Raw genomic sequence first — 17,902 nt, 5'->3', positions numbered from 1 at the left:
CTTGCGGGTTACCATGATAATGTTTTAATCGTCTTGCCTGCCTTCTGTCTAAAGTAGAAACTTCGGGCTTGGAGCATAAAATAAATTATGTATGAGTACCTGCGTCCTTTCACATCCATGAATGAAATAGTGTACAGAAAGTGCAGGAATGCTTAAAAATGTTGAACCACTGTGACAGTAAAGATTCATATTTGCTTAAAGAAATAGCCTCAACATGATCCCTTTAAAAAAACATAGGTGCCAAGAATTATGGTTATTCTGCCCGTTAGAAATGACTGCCCATTGGGGTTACTTTGTTCAAGAAGTGAATTATTCATTAAATTTACAGTCTCCCAGGGATGATTCAATACATGTACATGTTCAGGTCCTTTGCATAGTGTCAAGATCACTAATCCTTCCAAGCTAGTGCCTCCAAGGATGTAATTAGCACAAACATGGAGATGTGTAACATGTTTTTGTTCGAGTTAGTGGTTTTAACAAATGTATGATATTTTTCTCGTTCTGCCTTTTGGGTCTGTTTGCTTACGTGACCATTGCTTCTCTGCACATACATGCTCTTGCTGCTTCCAACCTCTGCTATTGATGGGTGTACCTCACTATCTTCTCAAGAGCAATGGCATAGGAGATCAGATAATGTTGGGTCATATAACTATGAGGAGAGATTAGTTGTATTCCCTGGAATTTAGACGGTTAAGGGGTGATTTGATTTAAGTTTTCAAGATAATGGCCCAGAAATTCGGGTCGGAGGCTTCCCACGGGTGCAAGCCCCCGACCTGCACTTACCTTGCGCGCTGGCCGTTGAGCTGTGGGCCCGCGTGGAATTCCGATCCTGGGCCTGCTCCAGCTGCCGGCGCGCAGTGCTTGTGTATCCCAGGGGCGCAGTTAGTTCGATGCGTTCCCTGGGATCACGTGGGCCATGGAGAGCCAATCGGAGCAGGGAATGCTCCATTCATAAGATTGACAAGAAGAGGTGTCAAAACTTATAAATACTACGGCCCCAAAACAGCACTAAATCTTCAAATAAATTTTTTTTTTAAATCACATTTTTTAAATAAATATAAATTGCATGAAATAACTATTTTAAACAATAATTTAAATTTTTGAAAAAAATAATTTTATTTTCTAACGGGGCTAAAAATAAACTTACCTTGCTTTAAAGTATTTAAAAATAATAAACCTGTGGAAAAAATGTTTTAATTTTAATTAATTCACCACTTACCTTGTAAAAAGCAGGCCTTGCGCCTGCTTTTTAAATGTGTAAATTCTGCACTTACCCTCCCGGGAAAACCTGTGGGGGGGGGAAAAAAACAAAGTTCGATGCGCACGCGCAGCCTCTCCCGCGCACGCGTTCGACCTCTGAACCCCTGCTTTCAGAGGAATGGAAGTGCCGGTTTCCCGCGCATGCGCAGTGCATGCAGGAAACCGGCACTTCCATTGGGCCTACGGGTGAATACCCCGTGCGTTCTCACCCGTGGAGAGCCGAATTTCTGGGCCATTAAAGGGGAATGATAGGGTAGATAGAGAGAAACTATATCCGCTAGTTGGGGAGTCTCGGACTTGGGGACATAGCTTACAAATTAGAGCCAGGCCTTTCAGGTGCGAAGTTAGGAAACACTTCTACACGCAAAGGGCGGTAGAAGTTTGGAACTCTTCCGCAAACAGCAGTTGATGCTAGATCAATTGTTAATGTTAAATCTGAGATTGATAGATTTTTGTTAACCAAAGAAATTAAGGGATATGGGGCAAAGGTGGGTATATGGAGTTAGGTCGCAGATCAGCCATGATCTCATTGAATGGCTGAACTGGCTCGAGGGGCTGAATGGTCGTCTCCTGTTCCTATCCCTTTGTCCTGCAGCAATTCATTTTAATTTATATTTTTTTGAAAATCTGTGGCAAAGGCAGCGCTCTCACTTGCCTTATTTAGTGTATTACTGTAGTAACCATATGCTACAGAGAAATCACACCTGTACCAATACGATTTCATGTGTGCTTTTTTTTCGAGTTCTGAAACTTAACTCTGCACCTCAAATATTCTCACCACTTTGCTACCAATGACAGACTTGGAACAGCCAGTAACCTCAGCCTGCTATTATATATCTCAAAAAGCTCTCTCCAGAGACAACCTGGGTTGGAAGGACAAAATCTATAATTGTACTTTGGATGTTTCTCAGTTACATGGATGCTGTTAAATTTATGACCCCAGTCACTGACAGCCCAATCAGAGAAAACAGTCTTTCCCTAATCACTCAATGAAAACTCTTCATAATTTAGAAAAACGTTGTTAAATCTCTGTTTAGCCTGTCTGCTCCAGTGATAATAGCCCCAGTATCTGAAGTCTTTCCTACAGTTTTGCATCCCTGGTACCATCCTGGTGGATCTATGCTGAATGCTCTTTATGGTATGAATGTCCTTTCTATAACAGAGCATCAGAAAGAGCACACCGTATAACTGGGGCTTAACCAATGTTTTGTATAAATTCATAATTATTTCTTTCACTCTATGCCCCTATTTATAAAACCCAAAATTCTATTGGCCCTTTTTATGGCGATATCTACCTGCATTCTCACTTTCAGGGAATTATGTTCCGTATTTGAACCCCAGCCACTCTCTGGCCATCTACATCCTTCAGTGTCTCCATGAAGTGTATATTCCCATCCTTTTATTTTTTTTCTCCCAAAGCATATTACTTCACACTTATACACACAAAATTGTATCTGGCACCTGTGTGCCCATTCTGCTAACCAGTGTTTTCCCAAAGTCTTTCATAGTCCTTTTCTTTGCCCAATCTCGTACTTTTGTGTCTCGTCAAAGTTTGTAATTGTGTTCCATATACCAAGTTAAAATCATCTGTAAATACTGAGGGGAAAAGAAGTGGACCCAACACTGACTCTTGAGGTACACCACATCCAAGAGATAACTGTAGAAAAGCAAGAGCTTCTTCAAAAAAATTAGCAGAACTCAAGGTAGACACTTTTTTGAAGAAGCACTTCCTTTTCTACAGTTACCTCTTAACAATAGTTCCATATTCTCATGTAGTATGCCCATGATTAGTTTAAAAATTGTAAAATAGTTAATATATCTGTCATACCGTCTTCCTCCACAATTAGATTCCCCCTTTCCCTCTCTAACTTTTATTTTACTTTTTGTATACAGTACTTATAAAAGCCCTTACTATATTCTTTTATATAATTTAAGTCTTTTTATATTCCCTTTTAGCTGCACCAATATCCCTGTTCACATTTTGCTATTACACTTTCTAAATAACATCATTATTATCTTTAGTGATATTAGCTCTAACTTATTGTATTCCTTTCTTTTAATTTTCAGTTTAGTTTTACTCTGTGGAACTCGATACAGTACTTTGATGCACCCTCATTTCACCTTCTAGGTGTATATTTGTTTTGTACTCTATGCATCTCATTTGAAGATTTCTCACTGCTGGTCTGTTGACCTGTTTGCTATTTGTTTTGCCCAGTCAGTTTGGCCAGTTACCCTTTTATCTCACTAAACTTTAGCTTTTTTTCATTACACCGCTCTTACCTGTGACTCTTCATTTTCTGTTTGTATTTTTACATTGAACCTGATGTTTTGTGGTCACTACTGCAAATGTCTTCTCCTGCCCTCACTTCATTTCCCTGAACTAAATCAAGTAATGCTTCTTTCTTTCTTGGACTAGAAACCTACTGATCTAGGAAGCAGTCTCGGATACATTTCCCACTTTAACCACATATATTACCTGCATTCTACTCTATCTTGGAATAGATAAAATCACCCAGTATTATTGCTCTGTTGTTCTTGCATATTCTCTGAACTTCTATCTCATCTCATCTCCACTGTTTGGCCTATAATGCATGTAACCATCTAGGACAGCATTATGTTGAAACCGGCGTTGGGCCCTTTGCATAGGCCGGGAACACTGGGTGCAAGAAAACCATGTCTACAGGCGGCCAGCACCAAAAAGGTACATTTTATATTTAAAAAAATTCTTGCTTGAGTACCCCTCTCCCGATCACCTCTTTTCATCAATTTCACCCACCCATTTAATTCTCGAGGGAGATTTATGCATAAAATACGCTCATTGCTAAAGGTAATTCGCTAAGTACCCATCCATCTATCCATCCACACATATGCAGACACTTTTTTTTCCCCTGACCCCAATAGCAGAGGACTGTTGTGCCTATCGCATGAAGTGTTTGATATCCCATCTTTGTAACCAGCCAAATTAACTAAGTAATCAAGTTATTTTCAGCCAAATAACTATTCAGATACAGTTTGAGGGCACAGGAGTTGGAGAAACTGGTAGAAACATAGAACAAAAAATAGGAGCAGGAGTCGGCCATTCAGCCCTTCGAGCCTGCTCCACCATTCAGCCCTTCGAGCCTGCTCCACCATTCAGCCCTTCGAGCCTGCTCCACCATTCAGCCCTTCGAGCCTGCTCCACCATTCAGCCCTTCGAGCCTGCTCCACCATTCAATATGATCATGGCTGATCCTCATCTCAATACCATATTCCTGCTCTCTCCCCATACCCCTTGATGCCTTTTGTGTCCAGAAATCTATCTATCTCCTTAAATATATTCAGTGACTTGGCCTCCACAGCCTTCTGTGGTAGCCTTGATATTAACTTCTATATTTTCATTTACAGTGCAAAAGCCATGACTAATCTCGACAAAAAGTTGGAGGATTTGTTGTGCTAATTGTGATAAACGTATGATAGCAGCTTTATATGCAAATAAAGTTTGTTAAAATAGGCCTTATCAGAACCAGATGTATAATGTATATAAGAGGATAACCTAGACTAATTTATTTCTGTAAGTTTAGACTTTTAAAGTCACAAGATGTTATAGCATTAGTTCCCATTTTCAGTGTCTTTGCTGTTGCAAATTTTGTAGTTAATTGGTTTACTGAACATGTCATTAGCCCTCCTATTCTCTTCGGCTTTGCTAAACAATAGAGTAAATGATAAGAGAATGGCTTAGGCTAATAACTATGCAACAGGTATATTAAATAACAGACACGCAGTAACCAAGGCCCATACAGCAGTTTTCGTATTTTTTTTTCAGAGCTTCACACTTCTTGTCTGATGTAAAATAGCGAAGGACATGACAACAACTTGCATTTATGTAGCACCTTTAACGTAGTAAAATGTCCCAAGTGCTTCACAAGAGTATTACCAAAGATAATTTGACACTGAGCCACTGAGATATTAGGACAGGTGGCCAAAAGCTTGGTCAAAGAGATGTTTTAAGGAGCATCTTAAAGGGGGAGAGAGAGAGAGAGAGGGCTGGATTTTACGGACCTCGGCGGGTCCGTGGCGGGCGATGTCGGCGGTGGATCCCAGCCCCGCTGCTGTCTTCATCTCGGCCTCTGAAATTAATTTACCGTGATTGGGCTTGTTAAGCTGGCCCAGCGAGTTTCCCGGCCAATTAGAGGAAGCAGGTCTGGTCGTCATACGTGTCTTCACACTGTTCCCTTTGGGAAACTGTATGAAGTGGTGGAAGGATTTCTGGCCGCGATTAACGCTCCTTCCGTGACCGTAACCATCTTCATACCAGCCATTAGGGTGGTTAGTCCTATGGCGGGAGGGTTTTACGGGCTCCCACAACCCATACGAGGGGGGGGGGGCCACCCACACCCATGGACGCAAGTATCCCGCTGGATGTCAACCCAGAATTTAGAGCTGGAGCTCCGACTCCACTTGCCGGGACTGTCTGGAGCGGGGTTCGATACCCTACGCCTTCTGGCCCAGCGGCGGGGATGCTACCGCTACGCCAAAGGCCCACTCCTAGCTGGTCTGGTGACGTCATTTGATGCGTCATCAGCCGGTTTCCTTAAAGGGACCATGGCCAACTTTTGACATTTGTGCTGTCAGTGTTCTACAGTATTGAGGTGCTGCAAACGCTGAGGTGCAGGGCTGCACCCAGGCTCTCCCATTGCTCAGCATGCAGGGAGGTCCTCTTCCTTTCCCATGGACGGAAGAGACCTCCCATGGAGATCAACACAGCCTGGTTGCACATTGTAGAGGAGGGCACAAGCAGGGATGTTGTCAGGAGGACCTGGTTGCATTGGCAAAATGTTTCAATGATCTCAGTAGATCACATCCCCATCACTCTGCCTCCCCTACCCTACTCCTGCACATCCTTACTCACACCAACTTACCTTGCACCTCCACCCATCCCTCTCTATCTACATTATCACATCCCCATCTCACGAGCCACCCCTCACACTCACCCTCATCCTAGTGCAGTCATACCAACTAACAACACACAAGGGTAGGCACTTGGGTGTTTTATGCAATGTTCATGTAAAGTTTCTGTTAATATGGTGTCAAACATTGAAACCTTTATTTTCAACACTTTGTGTTCTTGGCCAGATTTGTGTGCACCTTTGGAAGTGGCTTAGTGAGTTGCAGTGAATGGTGAGACATAACAGTATTTCCCTGTAATGGTGATGAGTGTGAAAGGAATGGCTTGGGCATTGTAGGGCTGCTTTATGGGGTTGGTGCTAACCTGGCACATCATGTGGCAGCCAGGGTGTACAGCGTCAAGTGAAGTAAATCTGGCCATGGTGAAGCCATTCCTGGGCAGCAATTTGGTCAGCTGCTGATGCCCTCTGTCCTGTGCAGCATCAGTTGCTTGTGGAGAAGGTTGGTGTGGTTGCTGGTACTGCTGGTGTGCCTGGTGATGCTGGTGTTGGGGCTGATCGTGGTGGGATTCTGAGGACCAAGGTGAGAGAGTTTCAAGGGCACCCATGCTGATGGAATAGATGGCAGGTGAAGTTGAGATGACAGAAGCGATCTGTCAATGGTGGGAGAGGTAAGAGGTCAGATTGGATGGAGACTCGTGTAAAGAGTTGCAGCATTCTGAATCTGTAGTGGAAATGCAGTTTAGAGAAGCTAGTGGCTAAAGGAACATTTTTCAATCGGCTGGGAGCTTTGACTTGACATTTGAAGCTGTCAATTCATCAGCTGATTCAATGGCCACTGACCTCCCACCTCAGTTTCACAGACGAGGTTTAGGCACAGCGGGAAACCGGTGGGCGACCTGTCAAATCCAAAAAGCTGGGAAAAAACCCCATAGATAAGTGGCTGTAAACAAGCCACTAGTGATTTTAATTTCCTCCCCCACCGCTGCGTGTCAGGTCTGCTCAGCGCTGACCGAGCCGACATTTGGTAAAGGCACGTGGTGACGGATTCACAGCGGGGTCCCAACCCGCTAGGGGAAATAACTACTTTCCCACCCAACCCGTCAGCGATCGCGCCTGCTGACCCCTGCGCAAAATCCAACTCCGAGATTCTGCTAACTCTACTGATATTAAACCTGGATCTGTGTCTGTAATGGCCCAGATTTTGCAGTTGTAATGACGGCGAAACTCAGCGTTCGCCAACATTACTCTGTGAAACTGACAGCAACTTCTGGTATCCACACATGCGCAGTTAATTGCGGAAATCCAGAAGTTGCTAGCATCAAAAAGGTACGTTTTATATTTTTTTAAATTCTTGTCTGAGTACCCTTTGCTCGGCCTCCTTCATCAATTTCACCCACCCATTTAATTCTCAAGGGAGATTTATGCATAAACTACGCTTCTCCACTGGCTGCACTGTTGAAGTCCCCGCAGACAGTAATCTTTAGAAATCATTTGAACTGACGTGAACTCCTTTTACGCTGTAATATCGCTGTTAAAAACCCACAAAAAAGTTAAGCCTTGCTAAATGAGGTGTAACTGGGTTTTTAACAGCGCACTATGTCCTAACTATTGCTAACAACCTCTCTGGCCCATAAAAACTAATTTTATATTTGTAAAATGTCAATTTTTCCATTATATTAAAACTTCCATAGGTTTTTAGTATTTTTTAAAGTTTGTTTGATATTTCATTTTATACCTTAATCCCATATATATATCCCAATCTTTATTCCGCTGTCTATAAAATTTATAAAAGAAAGAGACTTGCATTTATATAGCACCTTTCATGACCACTGGATGCCCCAAAGCGCTTTACAGCCAATGAAGTACTTTGTTTAGTCACTGTTGTAATGTAGGAAACGTGAAGGAGAATTTATAAAAAGTGAAGGATAATCAGTGCATTTTACTTCCTGGTTTGCTGTCTGTAAGAATTCTTCAATATGATTGGCTGCTTAGCCTGCTTGATGTCATCACTGTTGCTGGATGCTGGAGATCCCCTAGAGTTGGTGCCAGAATCAAACTAATGTTGGGAAAGGTGCAATCGATGCCACAGAGATCGTTCGATCTTTGTGGGCAGCTTTATTCGAGGTCAGCGGCAAGCGGCGCCACTTTGCCGCTGACCACAAAATCCGGGCCATTATAACTTGTATGTAGGCTTTCATTGGAACCATGGAGTCTCGAGCTCATATCTTGATGGCCTCAGGAAAAACTGGTGAACTGGGCACATGCTTCCTGAGATATACCCTTGCTATACTGTGAAGCTGAACTAGCAACAAATCAAAATGTATCTTGCAAATCAAATATAACTCAATCAAACAGAAATGTACACACAGAAAATGTCTGCAACTCCAAGGACAACCCTTGGGGTGTCAGCAGTGTCCATCTGAGGTGTTGGTAACAAATTAATTTGTCATATTTGTGAAATCCATTTGACTTAACTGATCATTTGCAAAGCAAGCCATTGAACTAAACAGTATTCAGGAGAAGAGTATCCACTCTTAGTGAGTTTTGCAAATGAAATGTATTTGCAATTGAAGAATCACCTGTGTTTAATTGATTACGCAAGACATGGATCTTGTTTGCAGCGGTTTTGTATTTTGAAATGATTATTGACTGGCAGTAACCATAATCTAAATTAAGTTGTCCGTTTCCTGTACATGAGCAACTTTATATATTTTGATATCTTATGATTAGAATTGAGACTGAAAGTCCCTCCTTGTCACTAGAACGAAAACTCACTTTTTATGCACTTGCGTTATCCGGTCTCTTTGGTGCACCACTGAAGCCAGTGATGATTTTCATGTGTAAGAATTACCTGGCAAAGACCATTTTCAGGTGTATTTGGAGCTTCAATCAGAAATATGTGGATGAATCGGGATTTTTTTTTTGAAATGTGGATTGACAATTTACTGGCAGGTATGACCTACTGCAAAAGCATGCTTGAAATGTCTGAAAGTGAATGCAGTTATAATGCACTGCAGTCTCATCCCTGGGCATATAAAGTGTAAGCTATGAATACTATTGCATACAAATTAATTTTGGGGGGATGGTGAAATTGATCACAAAGATTTGGGTCATTGCTTGTAGTCCTGCTGGTGATGTCACTCAGTTTGTTTACACTGTCCAGAAGATAGGATGCAACACATGCATTGATGGCTACAAGGTTGGTATCTCTACCTGTGTTCTGGGATGCTGGAGGGAGTGGGAGTGGGGATGGGGAAGGGAAGCTACAACCGATTGTTCACTCCAGCAAAACTTCACATCACCAGCCACATCCCTGATCTTATCAAATGTACACTGCGGCAGCATTGGGGTACAGTGTATGAGCAAAGGAATTATATTCACGGACTTTTTGAGAAGGACATATTCTAGTATGCTGTGCCAGTGGATTGTTGATGCATGGGCAGCAATTGTTAAACCATCTGCTGCCTAATCTGGATTTTGCAAAACAGGACTCCAGTTTCCAGAAGGAAGCCAAGGTGAAATTAGTAGTCTGTTGACGAAGATGAAATGAATGAGGACATGGAGAACAGTGGTCACAGTGACTTAGAACCTTTTCCTCAGTGACTGGAACAGCAACTTTGATTTCACTTCTTATGTGGGCGAAGAAACTCATTAGCATTTCTATTATATTTGATTGAACTTGCTAATGTTTTGCACTGCAAGTACTTCAAATTTAAATTGTTTTTTATGTTCACTTTTTTTGCATTTGATAATTATCCCCGGTTGAATAAAACAAATGGTACTTCATTATTTTCTATCAACTTGTGTGGCAGCTGTTGTGATTAGATTTTCAAAGGGTTTTTAAAAAAAAAAAAATTATGTGCACTAAGGCTGCGTATAAGTATTGGCCACGTCCGATTTGGAATGCAAAAAAATGATATAAGCTGAGGCCTGCAGTTATTAAAGGTAATAAATATTGCAAAATGTAAATGATAAGCTATTTATGAAAGTATCTACAACCTAAATTTGTTCTATCCTGCTGGCTTAGAAGGAAATGTGATGAGCAGAAAGAACCATGGGAAGTGAGAATTTCTGTAGCAAACTCTTACTGTACAGTGAACCTGTAATCTTTGCCAAGAATAAGTGAATGCAATTGAACATGCATATTTATTCAAAGGCCATGGAGTTGATCCGAAACATGGTAATTGTAAACAGGTTTCAGTATATAAATTTACAACAAAAACAAAAGCTTATCTTTAAACTTAAGGAGGAGCTTTATTCTTCAACCTCTTGTCTTTTGGTCAACTGAGTTCGTTGCTCTTTCAAAATGTTACTGGATTTCATCCAAATTGATAAAATAGCTTCTTCTCATTAAGTTCCTGAGGTGAAGTTTTCCACCTTTGAACTATAAATTAAACAGGAGTATGAATGTCAGCTTCAGTTCAAAATTTTATGTGATGCTGTGTTTGAGTGACTTTGGGGGTGATTTTGCCAGCCCTGGGGAGGCGGGACTGCCGGGAAAATGGCAGAATTTGGGTGCGGGTGCCCAACCTAGGAGGCGGGTAGCCGTCCCACGCTGGGTCCCGTCTCCTTGGAGGTGGGAAGGGATTAAAGCCTGTTAACAGGTAGTTAACAGGCAGAAAATAGGATTCTCCCCTTTTTCCCCTCGCACAAGTGTGGGCTTCCTGAAGGCTCCAAAACCTGCCAGCTCAGCGAGGCGAGTACTGGGTCTGCGGGGGTCGAGGGGGTGCAAAAGTGTGTGTGAAGGTAAGTGATGGGTGCAAGAGTGTAGAGGTGAGTATCTGAGGTAAGTGCAAAGTGTTAGTAAAAGTGTACTTACCTTTGTTTCTTCCTGCAGGCTTCAATCGGTTTGTATGTGGAGAGTCTCGGACCTCCGTGTTGCAGATGAGAGATGGCCGTTGCATTCTCGGATGCAACAGCCATCTCATTTCTGTAAAAGAAAGAAGTTTGATGAGGTCTTGAATTCAAGAACTCATCAAACTGCAGAGAATGTCACTGTTTGACAGCTTCACAGAGCTGTCAAACGATGACCATTCATTTGACAGATGAAATGTCGTATGTTGACATTCTCTGCAACCGGCTTCCTCTTAATTGGCCTGCTAAGCCCGCTGGGCGGGCTTAACAAAGTCAATCAAGGGAAAATGGCGTGGGTTGGCCACAAATCGATGGAGGCGGGACATCGACCCGCCGAGCAGCAGTCCCGCCCCCAATGCACCCCCATTAACAAAATCGCCCCTTTGTCTCTCTAATTTTCACCAGTGATGATATTACTGGTAAGATATTTCATCTCTTCAAACTCCCTGACTATAAGTTCTTGGCATTACCACATAAAAGTAAAATGTTACAAAGTTCCATTATTATAAACCAACAAAACCTCCTTCAGTTGGCAGAATTTATTGATCTTTGTGAAACTGGTATCGATAAGATTTATATTTAGTCTGATGAAAGTATGGTTTACAGAGAATTAAATCTCGCTTAGTCCATTATTTAGTAAGTTGAAAGAGCTATCCATTATTTAGTAAGACAATATGTGCGATTGCAAATTTGCTGTTGTACCTGTAGGTGTTTCATTTAGATTCCTTAGAATCACTAATCTAGCCAGTGATTTCTTTTCATAGAATTATAGAATCTTATAGCAGAAGGAGACCATTCGGCCCACCATGCCTGTGCCAGCTCTTTGAAAGAGCTATCCAATTAGTTCCACTCCTCTGCTCTTTCCCTGTAGCCTGACAAATATTTCCCCTTCAGGTATTTATCCAATTCACTTCTGAAAGTTACTATTGATTCTGTTTCCACTACCCTTTTCAGGCAGTGCATTCCAGATCATAACTTGCTGCGTAAACAATTTTCTCCTCATCTCACATCTAGCTCTTTAATATTCAAAAATCTATCGATCTCTGTCTTGAATATACTCAACGACTGAGCCTCCACAGCCCTCTGGGGTAGAGAATTCCAAAGATTCACCACCCTCTGAGTGAAGAAATTTCTCCTCATCTCAGTCCTAAATGGCCGACCCCTTATTCTGAGGCTGTGACCCCTGGTTCTAGACTCCCCAGCCGGGGAAACATCCTCCCTGCATCTACCCTGTCAACCTCAGTAAGAATTTTGTATGTTTCAATGAGATCAACTCTCATTCTTCTAAACTCTACAGAATATAGAAGCAAAATACTGCGGATGCTGGAAATCTGAAATAAAAACAGAAAATGCTGGAAATACTGAGCAGGTCAGGCAGCATCTGTGGAGAGAGAAATAGAGTTAACGTTTCAGGTCGATGACGAAGGGTCATTTTCTGTTTTTATTCTAGAGAATATAGGCCTAGTCTACTCAATCTCTCCTCATAGGACAATTCCCCATCCCAGGAACCAGTCTGGTGAACCTCCGTTGCACTCCCTCTATGGCAAGTATATCTTTCCTTGGGTAAGGAGACCAAAACTGTACAAAATACTCCAGGTGTGGTCTCGCCAGGGCCCTATATAATTGCAGTAAGATGCCTTTACTCTTATACTCAAATCCTCCTATAATAAAGGCCAACATACCATTTGCTTTCCTAATTGCTTGCTGTACCTGCATGTTAACTTTGTGATTCATGTACAAGGACACCCAGGTCCCTCTGAACACCAACATTTCCCAATCTCCCCATTTAAAAAATACTCTGCTTTTCTATTTTTCCTACCAAAGTGGATAACTTCACATTTCTCCACATTATATTCCATTTGCCCACTCACTCAGCCTGTCTATATCTCCTTGAAGCCTCCTTGCATCCTCCTCACAACTTGCATTCCCATTCAGCTTTGTATCATCAACAAACTTGGTTATATTACATTTGGTTCCCTCATCCATATCATTGATGTAGATTGTAAATAGCTGAGGCCCAAGCACTGATCCTTGTGGTACCCCATTAGTTACAGCCTGCCAACCCGAAAATGACCCGTTTATTCCTACTCTCTGTTTTCTGTCCGTTAATCAATCCTCAATCCATGCTAGTATATTACCCCAATCCCATGAGCCCTCATTTTATTTAATAACCTCTTGTGTGGCACCTTCTGAAAATCCAAATACACCACGTCCACTGGTTCCCCCTTATCTATTCTGTTGATTACAACCTCAAAATTTGAACAAATTTGTCAAACATGATTTCCTTTCATAAATCCGTGTTGACTCGGCCCAATCCTATTATAATTTTCTAAGTGCCCTGTTACCACGTTCTTAATAATAGATTCTAGCATTTTCGCTACTACTGATGTCAGGCTAACTGGTCTGTAGTTCCCTGTTTTCTCTCTTCCTCCTTTCTTAAATAGTTGGGTTACATTTGCTATCTTCCAATCCACGGGAACCGTTTCAGAATCTTTGGAATTTTGGAAAATGACAGCCAATGCATCCACTATCTCTATAGCCAATTCTTTCAAAACCCTAGGATGTAGGCCATCAGGTCCAGGGGATTTATCGGCTTTCAGTCCCACTAATTTCTCCAGTACTACTTTTTTACTAATACTAATTTCTTTCAGGTCCTCATTCTCGCTAGACCCTTGGTTCTCCACTATTTCCGGGAATTTTTTGCGTCTTTTTCCGTGAAGACCGACACAAAGGCTGCAATTTTCTCAGCGGTGTCGGGATGGTGGCGGGAGAGCTGGTTTCCGGGTTCCAGATCTGATCCCGACTACAGCCGCTCTGTCAAAGGGATTTTCCCTTGATTGGCCTTGTAAAGCCCGCCCTGTGGGCTTCCCGGCCAATTAACAGGAAGCGGGAAGGGACCACTGCCACATTGAGTTTGACAGTTGTTCTGTCAGTGTTTGACAACATTGAGGTGCTGCAAACACTGACAACCACTGCACAAAGGTGGATGCTTTTATGACTCCCTCCATATGCTTATGGAGGGAGTCACAGCACATAGGGAGGTTCTCTTCCCTTTCAAGGGCGGAAGAGATCTCCCCAGGACACCAAGGCAGCCTGGTTGCACAGGAGGGCAAAAGCAGGGATGTCGTCATGGGTCCCTGGCTGCTGTGGCGCCAACCTTTCAATGATCTCAGTGGATCATGAAACATTACTGCAAAGCCACACTCAAACTCACCCTGCTGTGCCACTCAACACATCCCCATCACTCTGCCTTCCATACCCTTCTCCTGCACATCCATACTCACACCAACTTACCTTGCACCTCTACCCAACCCCCTCTATCTACTTTATCACTTCCCCATCTCACTAGCCACCCTTCACACTCTCCCTCATCCTACTGCAAGCATACCAACTAACAACACACAAGGGTAGGCACTTGAGAGGTTTAGCCAATGTTCATGTGATGTTTCTGGTAATGTGTTGTGTTGTCATACAGTGAAATGTATTTTTCCAACACAGCCCCTTATTGGACAGATCTGTGCACACCTTGAGAAGTGTCTTACTGAGTTCCAGTGAATGTTGAGATATAACTTTCCCCGCTATAGTGATGTGTGCATGGAATGGCTTGGACATTAAAGGGATGCTTTACGGTGCCGGTGTGGGATGGTGTCAACCTGGCGCATCATGTGGCAGCCAGAGTTAACCCTGTCAAGTGAAGTCAATCTGGCCATGGTGATGCCATCACTGGCCTCCCGGGCAGCAATGTTGTCAGGGGCTGATGTCCTGTGCAGCATCAGGTGATGGCGGAGAAGGTTGGTGATGGTGTGCCTGGTGATGTTGGTGTTGGGGCTGATCGTGGAAGGATTCAGAGGACAAAGGTCTGATTTTTTTCAAGGGCACCGATGTTGCTGCAATAGATGGCAGCTGCAGGTGAGATGGCAGAAGCGATCTGTCACTGGTGAGAGAGGTTGTTCCAATGAGGTGGCACTGGATATAGAGTTGCTTCTAAACACTTGCAAGCTAAAGAAATCTCTGTCTTACAAATGCAGTAACCAACAGTTCCTGCGCTCTGAAACTGACTGTCTGCAATATGGCATCCTTTACACCACTTCTACAGCTTTCAGCTTATCAGAAACATCAGAGCAGACTCAACTCACGCCAGGGTGAGCTGGCGTGATCCCCGAGCAGCGGGTAACCCGTGGGGGAGAACGTAAAATTGAAAGGAGGCCTCAAAACACCAATAAATTGGCTCTTAACAAGCCATTTAATGAGCTCAATTGTCTCCCCTGCTGCTTGGTGTCAGGTCAGTTCTCTGCTGACAGACCTGGGCCTAGAAATTCAGTGGCCTGCGCCACCAGTTTGCGCCCAAAGAGGGCTTTTGCGCCACTGTGCAAACCTACCGCGATATTTAGCGGGGCGCTAATGGCGGCGTTAGCCAGTAGCGCTGCGCCGCCACCGATGACGTCATCGGTGTGCGTTGCGCCCTGCTGGCCATATTTGGTTGCTGCTGCCTCCCCCGCGCCGGCCGCAAACAGCGACCGGTACACGGGGCCTACCTGTGCCGGTAGTGGGGCGAGTTAAGGTGGAGGTGCGGCTGGCCGCTTTTTCGGCGGCCGCCTGCCCGCACCTCCGTCCCCGGCCTCCTACACCCCCCCCCCCCCCCCCCCCCCGGCGGCATTGCCGGCTGTTTCCAGAGAGCCCGGCACTTCTCCTTGGTGCCGGGCTCATTTGCCGGCACTCGCGAGCGGGGATCACGCTGTTGCAGGTACCTCCCCCTTAAGAGTGGGAGGAAGGCCTGCAGTACCGCAGGCTGCCGTGGTGCTGCGGCACTTTGCACGCCGATATTCAGTTTCAGCGCCCCAAGCGGGGCGCCAAAACCCTTGTTTAGCGGCCGGCTTCCACTTGGGGCGCTGAAACTGAATATCCCGCTGGCGCAAGTGGCTCCGCGCGCAGCGGTAATTCTGGCGCCCAGGCGAGCTGGGCGTCCCTAACTTTCTAGGCCCTGACATCTGGGAGACTTGCGTGCAGGCGGGTTGACGGCGGGTTTCCTACTCGCTGTCCATCTTTGTTATTTTGACAGTGGACCCGCCTCCAAACCTACCCTCTGAGCGCTGGCAAAATTCCAGCCAAAGTATTTGTTTAATTTCACTGCATTTCCTTATTTCTCATTATAATACCTCCTGTCTCAGCCTGTAAGGGACCCACATTTACTTTCTCTAATCTTTTCCTTTTTATATACCTATAGAAGCTTTTACAGTCTGTTTTTATGTCTCTCGCTAGTTTACTCTCATATTCTATTTTCCCTTTCTTTATCAATTTTTTGGTCCTCCTTAGCTGAATTCTAAAATTCTCTCAGTCCTCGGGCTTACTATTTTTGGCAGCATTATAAGCCTCTTCCTTTGATATAATACTATCTTTAACTTCTATGTTAGCCATGGCTGGACCACTTTTGTGCCTTAAAGAAATGTATATTTGTTGTAAGTTATGTATTAATTCTTTAAATGCCATTGCTTGTCCACTGTCATACCTTTTAATGTAGTTTCCCAATCTACCTTAGCCAACTTGCCCCTCATACCTACGTAGTTGGCTTTGTTTAGATTTAAGACCCTAGTTTTGGATTTAACTAAGTCACTTTCAAACTCAATATAAAATTCTATCATATTATGGTCACTCTTCCCTAAAGGCCCCTTTACTACAAGGTTATTAATTAACCCTTTCTCATTGCACGATACTAGATCTAAAATAGCCTGTTCCCTAGTTGGTTCCTCAACATACTGATCTAGAAAACTATCTTGCATACATTCCATGTATTCATCCTCCACACTATTACTGCAAATTTAGTTTGCCCAGTCTATATGTAGATTAAAGCCCCCCATGATCACTGTGTTACCCTTGTTACATGTGCCTCTAATTTCCTGATTTAACCTCTACCCTACATTACAACTACTGTTTGGGGACCTATAAACAACTCCCACCAATGGTTTCTGCCCCTTGTTGTTACTTAGCTGCACCCAAACTGATTCTACTTCTTGATTTTTGGAGCTAAGATCCTTTCTCTCTACAGTCTTTACCCCATCCTTTATTATCAGGGCTACCCCTCCTTTTCCATTTTGCCTATCTCTTCTAAAAGTTATGTATCCTGGAATATTTAGTTCCCAACCTTGGCCACTTTGCAACCACGTCTCCGTTATGGCGATTAGATCAAACCTATATTGCCTCTCCTCATTTCACCTTCCAAAATGCTTATTTAGTGTCACCACGTAACTGAAGTCCCTCATCCCTGGTATCATTCTAGTATATTTCCTCTACACCCTCTACAAGGCCTTGATATCTTCCTAAAGTGATGCCCAGAATTGGACACAATACCCTAGCTGAGGCCTAACCAGTGATTTATAAAGGTTTAGCATAACTTCCTTGCTTTTGTACTCACTGCCTCTATCTGTAATGCCAAGGACCCCCATATGCTTTTTTTAAACTGTCTTGCCACCTTCAAAGATTTCTGTACCTAAACCCCCAGGGGTCTCTCCTTGCACTGCCTTTTAAAATGGTACGATTTAGTCTATATTGCCTCTCCTCATTCCTCCTTCCAAAATGTATCAGTTCATACTTTGATATACAGGAAGTACATTATTGCTATTCAATCATGGGTTAGACTTCCAACATTTCAGTTTCCGGTGTTTCACTTGCCACATTGTGGTTCAATCCAGTATGACCTCCAGATACCCTCCGTTGATTTGACCTTTCTGCCAGTTAATTTGCAGTCTGTAGGTGTTACACTGTTGAATGGCAAATAATTAGTGATGGAATAATAGCTGGCTCACTGTGTTCAACGGTTGTAACACCGCCTTGGGATTCGGAAGATAACTCACAAGAGCAAAGCTTTGAGTGATTTTATAAAAGTCATTGAATTTTTTTAATAGCCT

The 17,902-nt window shown here is 43.3% G+C and overlaps 1 protein-coding gene across 6 annotated transcripts in view; it reads left to right on the top strand.

Annotated features, from left to right (window-relative positions):
* Window positions 1–17,902, top strand: part of LOC147108798 (oxysterol-binding protein-related protein 2-like) — an 86,787-nt gene that overhangs the window by 22,814 nt on the left and 46,071 nt on the right. The gene's annotated exons all lie outside the window — the stretch shown is intronic.

This window comes from Somniosus microcephalus, chromosome 13 (assembly GCF_052327205.1).
Source record: "Somniosus microcephalus isolate GS21.2 chromosome 13, FLI_Smic_1.0, whole genome shotgun sequence".
In the NCBI taxonomy this organism is placed as follows: Eukaryota; Metazoa; Chordata; class Chondrichthyes; order Squaliformes; family Somniosidae; genus Somniosus; species Somniosus microcephalus.
Note: the sequence above shows the minus strand (reverse complement) of the source record. Positions and strands in the feature narration are given on the sequence as shown.